General features: G+C 41.9%; 1 protein-coding gene across 9 annotated transcripts in view; it reads left to right on the top strand.

The window, feature by feature from the left end:
* TEAD1 (TEA domain transcription factor 1) overlaps positions 1 to 13,507 on the top strand; it is a 381,458-nt gene that overhangs the window by 209,338 nt on the left and 158,613 nt on the right. The window lies entirely within an intron of this gene.

Genomic DNA, 13,507 nt, shown 5'->3' with positions numbered 1-13,507 from the left:
GAACTGTGGGAGACCAAAAGAGAGAGAGAAAATTAACCGGCCGGAACATACTGCCGGCCGTTCGCAGAACAAAGGGACGGAGAAAGTCCCGAGAAGAGGTCGCAGGCTGCGCACCGGCCCAGCCCCGCCGGAGGCAGGAGGCAGGGGGGAGGGGAAGGTCGCGGCGAGACACAGGGCGCAGGCACCCGACCCGCGCGGGCGGGGACTGGGGCTGGGGACGCGGAGGGCGGAAGGCGCGCGCACCCGACTGGCGCCAGCGGAAACTGAGACTGGGTCCGCGGAAGGGAGTGAGTGCGCCACACCTGGGGATAGCGCGCCCACCAAGCCCCTGGCTGCCTGGACCGCTCTGACGGGGAAGGCACAGAGAGCAGGCGCAGCTTTTCCTTCCGCGCTTTTGTGTAACACCCGAGGGCTGGAACCTAGCGCAGCGCGGGGCGCGCTCCATATACAACAGCCGGGAGCCTGAGCAGCGCAGACGGAGAAAGCAGCGTCAGCCCCTCCCGGCAGCGCCAGCCCGCCCCCGCAGGGCCAGCCCCTCCCCGCAGCGCCAGCCCCGCCCCGCAGCGCCAGCCCATCCCCGCAACGTCGGCCCCTCCCAGCAGCGCAACGGAACTAGCTACCTGAATAAGAGTCCGCCTCCGGCCGCCTGTGTCAGGGCGGAAATGAGCCTCTGAAGAGACCGGCAAACAGAAGCCAAATAAACAAAGGGAACCGCTTCAGAAGGGACTGGTGCAACAGATTAAAATCCCTGAAGAAAACACCGACTTCACCGGAAGGGCCCTGTAGATATCGAGAAGTGCAAGCTGGAACGAGGAGCTATCTGAAACTGAGCCGAACCCACACTGACCGCAACAGCTCCAGAGAAATTCCTAGACATATTTTTACTTTTTTTTTATTTTTCTATTTTTTCTAAGTAAGGAAAAAAAAAAAAATTTTTTTTCTTTTTATATTTTTCTTTTTTATTTTTTCTCTTTTTTTTTCCTTTTAAATTCCCTATTACTCCCCCATTACTCCTTAACTTTCATTTTCATAGATTTTTACGATTTTTTTAATTAGGGGAAAAAAATTTTTTTTTTCTTTCTTTCTTTTTTTTTCTTTTTTCTTCTTTTTTTTCCTTTCCGTTTTCTCTTTTATTTTCTATTTTTCTTTTTCTCTTATTTCTTTTAAAGTCCTCTAGTACTCCTCTACTACTCTTCATTTTCATTTTCACTACACTATAACCTTACAAAAAAAAAAAAAGAAGCCCTATCTTTAAACCGAAGATTATTCTCTCCCAATCTTGACTCTCTGTTTTCTACCTCAGAACACCTCTATTTCCTCCTTTCCCCTTCTCTTCCAATCCAATTCTGTGAATCTTTGTAGGTGTCTGAGATACGGAGAACACTCTGGGAACAGACAGCTGCGTAGATCTGTCTCTCTGCTCTTGAGTCCCCCTTTTTCTCCTCCTGCTCATCTCTATCTCCCTCCTCCCTTTTCTCCTGTTCATGTAACTCTGTGAACCTCTCTGGGTGTCCCTAACGGGGGAGAATCTTTTCGCCATTAACCTAGAAGTCTAATTATCAGAGCTGTATAGTTGGAGAAGTCCTGAGACTACAGGAAGAATAAAACTGAAATCCAGAGGCAGGAAACTAAGCACAAAACCTGAGGAACACCAGAAAACTCCTGACTACATGGAACTTTAGTAATAAGTGACCGTCCAAAAGCCCCTACCGACACTGAACAACCCACCACCAAGAGCCAATAAGTTTTAGACAAACATACCACGCAAATCTCCAGCAACAACAGAACAGTAGTCCCCGAGTGTCAACATACAGCTGCCAAGGTCACACCTAACACATAGGACCCATCTCAAAACTCTTACTGGCACTCCATGCTATCCAAAAAGAAGAAATCAAGTTCCACGCACCAATACACTGACGCAAGCTTCCCTAACCGGGAAACCTTGACAAGCCAATCGTCTAACCCCACCCACTGGGTAAATCCTCCACAATAAAAAGGAACCACAGACCTCCAGAATACAGAAAGTCCACTCCAGACACAGCAATCTAAACAAGATGAAAAGGCAAAGAAATACCCGACAGGTAAAGGAACATGAAAAATGCCCACCAAGTCAAACAAAAGAGGAGGAGATAGGGAATCTACCTGAAAAAGAATTTAGAATAATGATAATAAAAATGATCCAAAATCTTGAAAACAAAATGGAGTAACAGATAAATAGCCTGGAGACAAAGATTGAAAAGATACAAGAATTGTTTAATAAAGACCTAGAAGAAATAAAAAAGAGTCAATTAAAAATGAACAATGCAATGAATGAGATCAAAAACACTTTGGAGGGAACCAAGAGTAGAATAACGGAGGCAGAAGATAGGATAAGTGAGGTAGAAGATAAAATGGTGGAAATAATTGAAGCAGAGAGGAAAAAAGAAAAAAGGATCAAAAGAAATGAGGACAACCTCAGGGACCTCTGGGACAATGTGAAACGCCCCAACATTCGAATCATAGGAATCCCAGAAGAAGAAGACAAAAAGAAAGGCCATGAGAAAATACTCGAGGAGATAATAGCTGAAAACTTCCCTAAAATGGGGAAGGAAATAGCCACCCAAGTCCAAGAAACCCAGAGAGTCCCAAACAGGATAAACCCAAGGCGAAACACCCCAAGACACATATTAATCAAACTAACAAAGATCAAACACAAAGAACAAATATTAAAAGCAGCAAGGGAAAAACAACAAATAACACACAAAGGGATTCCCATAAGGATAACAGCTGATCTATCAATAGAAACCCTCCAGGCCAGAAGGGAATGGCAGGACGTCCTGAAAGTAATGAAAGAGAATAACCTACAACCTAGATTACTGTATCCAGCAAGGATCTCATTCAGATATGAAGGAGAATTCAAAAGCTTTACAGACAAGCAAAAGCTGAGAGAATTCAGCACCACAAAACCAGCTCTTCAACAAATGCTAAAGGATCTTCTCTAGACAGGAAATGCAGAAAGGTTGTATAAACGTGAACCCAAAACAACAAAGTAAATGGCAACGGGACCACACCTATCAATAATTACCTTAAATGTAAATGGGTTGAATGCCCCAACCAAAAGACAAAGATTGGCTGAATGGATACAAAAACAAGACCCCCATATATGCTGTCTACAAGAGACCCACCTCAAAACAAGAGACACATACAGACTAAAAGTGAAGGGCTGGAAAAAAATATTTCATGCAAATGGAGACCAAAAGAAAGCAGGAGTCGCAATACTCATATCAGACAAAATAGACTTTCAAATAAAAGCTGTGAAAAGAGACAAAGAAGGACACTACATAATGATCAAAGGATCAATCCAAGAAGAAGATATAACAATTATAAATATATATGCAACCAACATAGGAGCACCGCAATATGTACGGCAAACACTAACGAGTATGAAAGAGGAAATTAATAGTAACACAATAATAGTGGGAGACTTTAATACCCCACTCACAACTATGGATAGATCAACTAAACAGAAAATTAACAAGGAAACACAAACTTTAAATGACACAATGGACCAGCTAGACCTAATTGATATCTATAGGACATTTCACCCAAAACAATCAATTTCACCTTTTTCTGCAGGCAGATTCATTACCATCTGAGCTACCAGGGAAGCCTATATATAATAATACATGTATGTAATATATATCATAAATATTTATTATAAATAATGTTACATTATATGTTTATATTAATGTGCTGTGATAAGTCACTTCAGTCATTTCTGACTCTTTGCAATCCCATGTACCATAGTCTGCCAGGCTCCTCTGTCCATAACAGTACGTCCAGGACTAAGAAAGTATCTGGAGTCGGAGAGCCGAGCCCATGCCACACAGAAAGGGTATTGTCCTGAACCTACCCCAGGAGATCGAGACCCTTGCATCTCTTAACATCTGCGCTGCGAAAAAATTATAGCAACGAAAAAAGTTTAAATTAACGCACGTAGACCACCACAGCTGGGAAGCCGCAAGGCCTTATATATATATTAAAATAAACTGTGATATTAAAAAATAGAGTGCAACAGATGCAATAAAAAGTCTATTACAATTTGCTCTAAGAGATAATATCCCATAAGAAAATATAGGTTTTGCAATGTTATACTGGCAATGCCATCTTTAATCACTTGGAAGTCACTTTGACATGTTGCAGGGTTCTCATTAAGAGCATTGATAATGATTGTTTAAAACAAGCATGAGATATGGAATTGGGGGACACACCTGGATTGTAACGAAATTAAATCTAAGTTAGAAGAATAAATACTTTTTTTTTTTTTAAAAAAACCTTCTGTCCAGTTGTCTGCATCCTGGAGGGAACATGGGAAGTATGAAAATTTAGGGATGTTCGATGTTTTACCTTAGTATCTATATAGAGACAGTAAACTGGAGAACAGAGGAAGTCATACAGATATGTACGTGACTATGTACACACAGACCCCCTGGTTTGGACTTCAGTCTTGTAGTCAGTTCAATTCTTGCTTTCAGACTTTACTCTGAACCTGGAGGCAACCTTGAAAACAGATAAGGAACACCTAGTGCTGCAGACAGGTCATTTTAGCTTTGTTCCTAGGAGGACTGAAAACAGAGGGTTCGTCAAATGCCAAAGCCCTGAATTCCAGCCTTTAAACAGGTGGAGGCAGGGCTTAAGTGTATCCCCAAAATGCCGGCTGTGTCCACAGAGCCTGAACACCTAGGTTTTTGAGATTCGTTTTGCTGAATCCTTCATGTTCTATGCAAGAATTTCCTTTTTCTTTTATTTTTTTATGGAGGCTTGGCATTCAGCTAAGAACTAGGAAAACAACCTGCTGTTTATACAGAGAAGAGAAAAAAAAAATCCTTGTCTGTGGCTGAAAACAGAGTAGCTTTACCTCCCTCAGTCTTGAGATGTGGGCTTGCAAGTTCAGGTATATTCGGGAGCTCAGGGTCTTTTACAAGCAGGAGGCCCATTTTCAGGGCAAGTGAAGTGCGGGACCACCACATGAGCCTCCCTACCGCCTTCCCAAATCCAGATCTTTGCTTGTATCTGTAGAAGATGGGGCCTGGGATCACAGTGCTGGAACCACGTGGAGATCAAGAGAGGTTTGGCTATTCAGACCTGATTTTAGCCCCTGTTCACTGTAGCTCAGACGGTAAAGAATCTGCCTGCAATGCAGGAGACCCGGGTTTGATCCCTGGGTGGGGAAGATCCTCTGGAGAAGGGAATGGCAATCCACTCCAGTATTCTTGCCTGGAGAATGCCATTGACAGAGGAGCCTGGCGGACCACAGTCCTTGGGGTCACAAAGAGTCGGACACCACTTAGCGACTTGTTATTACTACTACTACACTGCTAACAGACTGTGTTAGCTGGAGAATTTACTCCATCTGTCTCTCCCCAGGACTGGGTCCTCATCTGTAAATTGGGTCTGTACAATGCCCACCCCATGGGGCTGCCTTGAGGCCTACAACTGACTTTCCCTGTAAGTGCCGTTAGAGGATGCCCAGCATCTTAGAGGATGGTCATCATTGGCAGTTATTATTTATTTTTAGAGCAATGCCTTTCAGATCATAAGATAACAGACTTCAGATATAACCCTCTAATTGTCTGCATAACTTTCAGCCTGATATTGTCTTTCTTACACAATGTACCCTCTGCCCGCCACCCCACCATCCTAGTAGATTCAGCTAATTTGGTCAAAAAGAACACAGTCATGGGACTTCTCTTGTGGTTCAGTAGTTGGGACTTCACCTTCCAATGTAGGGGGTGTGGGTTCAATTCCTAGTTGGAGGACCGGGATCCCACATGGCTTGCAGCCAAAAAACCAAACCATGAAACAGAGACAATTTGTAACAAATTCAATAAAGACTCTGAAGAATGGTGCACATCTAAAAAAGAAAAACAAAAAACATAAAAAACACCCCAAAATAGTCACGACCATTTAGCAACTCAGGTGAGAAGCTCGTGAAATGATGAAACATTGTGGACTGACTTGGTTGATCTAACTGGTCAAAGGTGTTGATTTGGAAGGGTTAGGCCAGATGTTCTGGGCAGAGTGTTCATTGGTTTTTGACCTGTGTGGTCACACAGGCTCTTGTGCTTAGAAGGACTGCATGCTTGGTTAAGGGGCTTCCCAGGTAGTGTAGTAGTAAAGAATCTGCCTGCCAATGCAGAAGATGCAAAAGATGAGGGTGCAATCCCTGGGTCAGGAAGATACCCTGGAGTAGGAAATGGAACCCACTCCAGTATTCTTGCCTGGAAAATTCCATGGACCCAGCGGCCTGGCGGGCTAACATGCCATGGGGTTGCAAAGAGTCAGACAGCGCACACACAACGCATTGTCCAAAGTGATAGCCTAGGAGTTTTTTTAAGAAATATTTATTTGCATTTTGAAAAATTTCCAATAAAGATCATGTTCATTTACTAAGACAAAGTATTAATATATTTTTATTTCTACCAAAAGTGAAGAGGAAATAAAGAAAAACTGCCAAATCAAATTATTAGAGATTTAAAAAATGTGGGATAATGCCATTAGGAATAAAGAAGGTCTGTAATAAAAAGGAATTAAAAACTCAAGAAGCATAACTGTGATAGAAGAGATCAGCAAAAGAATAAAGGAGGATATAAAAAAGGTGAAATAAGAAAAAGAAGGTATATAGAGAATTATGTTGAGACGAATAACTTTCTTTATTAATACAATTTTTCTTCTGTGAAACAGAAAGTTACCTTTGAAGGCTAAAGTTATTGAGAAGGCATTTAGAATGAGAAAGAAAGTGAATCAAAGAATTTCACACATCAGTGGTAGTAACAACGTTTTTTAATCAACTCTGAAATTTGCATTTTTAAAAGTGAGTTACTAATAAAAATAAATGAAAAAAAAAGGAAACAAACAAACACAAAAACCTCAGAGGGATGGGATGTTGGGGGGGGGGGTCGTCATGTACACCCATGGCTGATTCATGTTAATGTGTCAATGTATGGTGAAAATCACCACAATATTGTAAAGTAATTAGCCTGCAATTAAAATAAATTAATTACTTAAAAAAAATCTAGGTCTTTTTTCCATTGTATATCCTTGCCTCCTTTGTCAAAGATAAGGGGTCCATGGGTTCGTGGATTTATCTCTAGGCTTTCTATTCTGTTCCATTGATTTATATTTCTGTCTTTGTGCCAGTACCATACTGTCTTGATGACTGTGGCTTTGTAGTAGAGTCTGAAGTCAGGCAGGTTGATTCCTCCAGTTCCATTCTTCTTTCTCAAGATTACTTTGGCTATTCGAGGTTTTTTTGTATTTCCATACAAATTGTGAAATTCTTTGGTCTAGTTCTGTGAAAAATACCGTTGGTAGCTTGATAGGGATTGCATTGAATCTATAGATTGCTTTGGGTAGAATAGCCATTTTGACAATATTGATTCTTCCAATCCATGAACACGGTATGTTTCTCCATCTGTTTGTGTCCTCTGATTTCTTTCATCAGTGTTTTATAGTTTTCTATGTATAGGTCTTTTGTTTCTTTAGGTAGATATACTCCTAAGTATTTTATTCTTTTTGTTGCAATGGTGAATGGTATTGTTTCCTTAATTTCTCTTTCTGTTTTTTCATTGTTAGTATATAGGAATGCAAGGGATTTCTGTGTGTTAATTTTATATCCTGCAACTTTACTATATTCATTGATTAGCTCTAGTAATTTTCTGGTAGAGTCTTTAGGGTTTTCTATGTAGAGGATCATGTCATCTGCAAACAGTGAGAGTTTCACTTCTTCTTTTCCTATCTGGATTCCTTTTACTTCTTTTTCTGCTCTGATTGCTGTGGCCAAAACTTCCAACACTCTTTAACAAGTGGTGCTGGGAAAACTGGTCAACCACTTGTAAAAGAATGAAACTAGAACACTTTCTAACACCATACACAAAAATAAACTCAAAATGGATTAAAGATCTAAATATAAGACCAGAAACTATAAAACTCCTCTGAACCCAATCATGCTTTTTAAAAAATTTACCACAGTAGAATAATTGACCCCAAAGACAGCCACATCCTTAACCCTGGAACCTGTGGGTATGGCACTTTACCTGGCTAAAGAAACACTGCAGATGTGATTAAATAAAGAACTTGATATATGGACATTAACCTGAAAAACCTCAGCAGACCCCATGAAATCACCCAGGTCCTTAAAGAGGGCAGCAGACAAATCAGAGTCAGAGGAGATGTGATGAAAGAAGCAGAGGTCTGAGAGAGGTAAGGCAGAAGCCAAAAGCCCCCCCCAAACCACATAAAGCCCCTAGAAGCTAGAAAAGGCCAAAAATTGATTCTCCCCTCCTAGAGTCTCCAAAAGAAACACAGCTCTGCAAACCACTTGGTTTTGCCAAATAAGACCCCTTTTAGACTTCTGGTTTCTAGTACGGTAAGAGAATAAGCTCATGTTGTTCTGCACACCAGTTTATGGTGATTTATTACAGCAGCTTCAGGAAACAGACATTGACACAGCATAGATAAAGCCAGTAACAAACACAGTCTTGAACCATCCATGGTGTGCCATTTCTGACATTTTGTTTCAGGTTAAGGTTCAATCCAGGGGGACTTCCCTGGTTGTCCAAGGGTTAAGGCTCTGCCTTTCAATGCAGAGGTCGTGGGTTTGATCCCTAGTTGGAGAACTAAGATCCCACATGACTTCAAAAAGTTTGGAGTGAGGCCAAACTTTTAAAAAAACTTCAAAGAAGTTGCTCAAGCAGTTTTTGTCTGGAATGCTCTTAGTAATTAGAGTAATTAACTCTTAGTAATTAGCTTAGTAATTAGTAATTGCCACAGTACCTCTGCAGCAAGACTCATTTCACAATCATGGCCCTTGGGACTATGACATGCAATTTTGGTTCACAGAGTCCACATGATCAGCACTTTCCCCATAAGCTTTATGGTAAGCTCAGATGGTGCCAATCTTCCTTAACAAATGCAAAAGCCACTTCCTTCTTGGCCACTCTTCATAAGTGCTGGTGCCAGCTGGCCGCCACGGTACTAGAGAGCAGTGTTCGCAATCACTCATTGTAGGGTATCTGTTCTGTAGTGGGACTCAGCTCATAGGCCTTGGTCCGTGGTAGAAACTGCCTCCCTGCCAAGAGAAGCCCAATCCTGTTCCACGATGGACCATGGGGAATAGCTGTTCTAACACACAGCTGCCAGTTTCAGGCTGAAGCTGCAAGAGGGCCAGACGGTGCAGCTGTGGTTCAGCATCCCCAGTAGGAATGAGCACTGTGGGGCAAACTTTCTCTCTTGGGAACCAGAGACCTGTTTGGTTTCTGCCATTAAATTGTACTCAGTGATGCCTGTCAGGAAGCTGCTGATTGGAATATTACTCAGGCATAAAAAAGGAACAAACTTGGGTCATTTAAAATACTTAGTAGTGTAGTATGAATTTAAGGTACACCCAGACACACCCCTGAGATTCAAGTCCCTGTGGTCGAATACTCTCTGGAAATCCCTCCATGGGTGCCTCACAGATGTTGCTGTTGAGTCCATTCGGAGTCTTTGATACCCCGTGGACTGTAGCCTGCCAGGCTCCTCTGGCCCTGGGACTGCCCAGGCAAGAATACTGGAGTCCACCTTGGGAATGATAATGTAGGACCTGGGTTTGAACTCTAGGCAAGGAAGATCTCTGGAGGAGGGCAGGGCAACCCACTCCAGTATTCTTGCCTGGAGAATCCCATGGACAGAGGAGCCTGGTGGACTGCTGTCCATGGGGTTGCAGAGAGTTGGACATGACTGAAGCGACTTAGCATGTATGTGTGCATTGGAGAAGGAAATGGCAACCCACTCCAAGTATTCTTGCCTGGAGAATCCCAGGGACAGAGGAGCCTGGTGGACTGCCGTCTATGGGGTTGCAAAGAGTCGGACACAGTTGAAGCAACTTAGCAGCAGTAGCAGCAGTAATTAGTGATGCTGAGGACTTGCCTGGAGGCTCAGTCATAAGGAATCTGCCTGCCAATGCAGGAAACATGGGTACAATCCAAAATCTAGGAAGATCTCATTTGTTGTAGTGAAACTTAAGCCCACGCACTGCAACTATTGAACCTTTGTCCTAGAGCCTGGATGCTGCAACTACTGAAGCCTACATTCTGCGACTAGAAAGTTGCCCCTGCTCACCACAACTAAAGAAAGCCCACACAGCCAAAAATAAATAAATAAAATTTTAGGGAAGAAAAGAGAAGAATATGTTTCTGCTGATTTTGGATGCAATATCCTATAGATTAAGTCCAACTGCTGTACTGCGTCACTTAAGACCACTATTGCCTGAGTTTCTATCTGGACGATCTCTTCATTGATGTCAGAGGGTATTAATGCATTATTATAATAATACTATACTACTAATATGCTACTACTATTGTATTATTATAATAATAATATACTAATAATACACTACTATTACTGTACTATTGTTAATTTCTCCCTTTATGTCTCAGTATTTGCTTTATATGCTAGGTGCTCCTGTATTATGTGTGTAATATCCTCTTCTTGTATTGATTTACTTATAATGCCTTTGCCTTTTGTTATAGATTTTGTTTTAGTCTATTTTGCCTGATATGAGTGTTGTTACATTTGCTCCATGCAGGCTGGGGAACACAGCAAGGTGGTCGGGGAAGACCTCTCCCCATCCTACCTGGGGGCCAGCCAGCACCTGTGCATTCCTAAGTGGTGTCCGGGCTGCTCCAGCCTTTTTACCTGTGCCAGAGATTCTCCAACCAGGCAAGGGGGCTTGTCTCTCCACATAGGACCCCAGGACAGGGATGCTCAGTCTGAGCCTTGACCTGCTCACTCCCTGGGGCAGCGTCCACACGTCCAATCCCCTTTCTCCTCTTAGCCCCCTTCAAGGGACACAGGTCCTGACCCAATGTTTTTCTTCCTGTTTTACCCAAATATGTGTGTATCTTTCTTACAGCCTTGATTGTTACAGGAGTCCTTCTGCTATTTTCCAGTTAGCTTTCAATAGGAATTTTTCCGCATCTGGATTTTGATGTTGTTGTTTATTTGGGTTTTTTTTTTTTGGCCATGCTATGCAACTTGCTAAACTGAAAACTAGCAATTTTCAACAGTGTAGGAGGTGCCCTTTTCTCCATACCCTCTCTAGCATTGATTGATTGTGGCTTTTTTGATGATAGCCATTCTGTCTGGTGTGAGGTGATATCTCATTGTAGTTTTGATTTGCATTTCTCTAATACTTAGTGATCTTGAATGTCTTTTCATGTGCTATTGGCCATCTGTATATCTTCTCTGGAGAAATGTCTTCTATTTATGCTTTCTCCTCATTTTTTGAGTAGGTTATTTCTTTTGAGGCTGTTAAGTGTCATGAGCTGTTTGCAAATTTTGGAGACTAATCCCTTATTGGTTGCATCATTTGCAAATACTTTCTCCCAATCTGTTGGTTGTTTTTCCATTTTGTTTATTGTTTGCTTTGCTGTGCAAAAGCTTTTAAGTAGACCCTATTTGTTTATTTTTGTTTTTATTTCCATTATTCTGGAAGACGAGTCAAAAAAGATGTTGCTACACTTTATGTCAGAGTGTTTTTCCTATGTTTTCCTCCAGGAGTTTTATAGTGTTCAGTCTCACATTTAGGCCTTGAATCCATTTTGAGCATATTTTTGTGTATGGAGTTAAAGAATGATCTAGTGTCATTTTTTTACATGTAGCTGTCCAGTTTTCCCAGCACCATTTATTGCAGAGACCATCTTTCCAACATTGTGTAGACTTGGGGGGAGGTGAGTTTTACATCCTTCTGCTCCAGGTTTTGATCTCTTTCAAGTCTGATTCTTCTGATTTTCCCTGCCTTGAGAGTTGTTCTGAAAATCCCAATTTAGCAATTTTTCTTTTAGCACTTGAAGAGATTAGTGCTAGCTTTCCACTCTGCTGTTCCTTCCAGATTATAGTCCATCCCCTCATCCTCTGGGCTTTTAATATTTGCCCTTTGTCTTTGTTTTCCAGTTTCATCATTACATACATTTTTTTCTTTTTAGTCTATTCTGCTCAGAATGTGCTGGGCATCTTTACTCTTTGGACTGGTATAATGTATCAGTTGTGGGAAAATCTAAGCCACTGTCTCCTGAATATTGTCCCTACCTCATCCCTCTCTTCTCTCCTCCAGGATTTCAATCAAATAGACACTTCTATTGTTTTTTTCTTGAGGACAGAGTCACTATCACTTTTATCTGAGGATAACTCCAAATGTTGAGAAATGACCCAGGACTTCAGTGATATCTATTGAAGTAAAATGTCAACTGAGTAAATTGACATTTACTCAATTGACATGTCAAAAAAAAAGTCTATTGAGTAAATTTTTAATTTGTATTTATTTTTGATTACGATGGGTCTTTGTTGCTGTGCGCAGGCTACTCTCTAGTTGTGGTGCATGGGCTTCTTGTTGTGGTGGTTTCTGTTGTTGTGGAGCAGACTCTAGCGTGTGCAGGCTTTGGCACCGGCGGCACACAGGCTTAGCTGCTCTGTGGCATGTGGGATCTTCCTGGACCAGAGACTGAACCCATGTCCCCTGTATTTGTAGGCAAATTCTCAACCACTGGACCACCAGGGAAGACCTATTAAGTAAAAGTAAACACTTCTCCTGCCTATAATGTGCCAAGTCAAAAATAAGATGATATCAGAAAGAAGAATAGGTTTTACTTATTTCTATTAAAAACAGCTGGTGGAATTTAGCCTCATTTTACTGCCGTTCTGTAGCCCTCAGTAACAGCCTTCAGTCATAAACACAAAAAATATGCATCCAACCTCTGATTGCCAATTTTTCTTGGTAGACAAAGCCGTCTCTTCTGGCATTTTATGTCCTTACTTAAGGAGTCAGTGGAATCCTAATGAATCATACAGGTGGGGTGTTTTTTGAGAATTTGTAATTTCTCCAGGCCATTCTTACTAAGAAAACAACCTGAGTGACAAGCTGATCCCCGCCTCCAGGAACTCTCTTCCCCTAGTTAAGCAGGTCTTTCAGTTCCTCCAGGTGCTCTGCACTGCACTATAAGAAGTCAGCACACTGAGAGATCAGCCTGGTCTCCGGGGAACACTCCTGAGGCTCACAGCTGAGTGATCCAGGGCCTTGACATGATTCAAGGAGCTTCTAGGAAGTAAAAGGATAAAGTCCACTAGGGGGGGTAATTATTCTTCCTTTCTTTTCTGAATATTTGTAGCTTGCAGAGTTGGAAGTTTGATATTTCATTTTTTATTTATTTGTTTATTTTTGGTTGCACTGGTCTTCATTGCTGTGTGTGCGATTTTTTTAGTTGCAGTGAGTGGGGGCTACTCTTTGTTGCGGTGCATGGGCTTCTTGTTGCAGTGGCCTCTCTTGTTGGGGAGCACACGGGCTCAGTAGTTGTGGGGCATGGGCTTAGATGCTCCATGGCAGATAGAATCTTTCCAGACCAGGGGTTGAACCCATGTCCCCTGCTTTGGAAGTGGTTTCTTAGCCACTGAGCTAGCAGGGACGTCCCAGAAGTTTGGTATTAGCAGTAAA

This window comes from Cervus canadensis, chromosome 11 (assembly GCF_019320065.1).
Source record: "Cervus canadensis isolate Bull #8, Minnesota chromosome 11, ASM1932006v1, whole genome shotgun sequence".
Lineage (NCBI taxonomy): Eukaryota > Metazoa > Chordata > Mammalia > Artiodactyla > Cervidae > Cervus > Cervus canadensis.
Note: the sequence above shows the minus strand (reverse complement) of the source record. Positions and strands in the feature narration are given on the sequence as shown.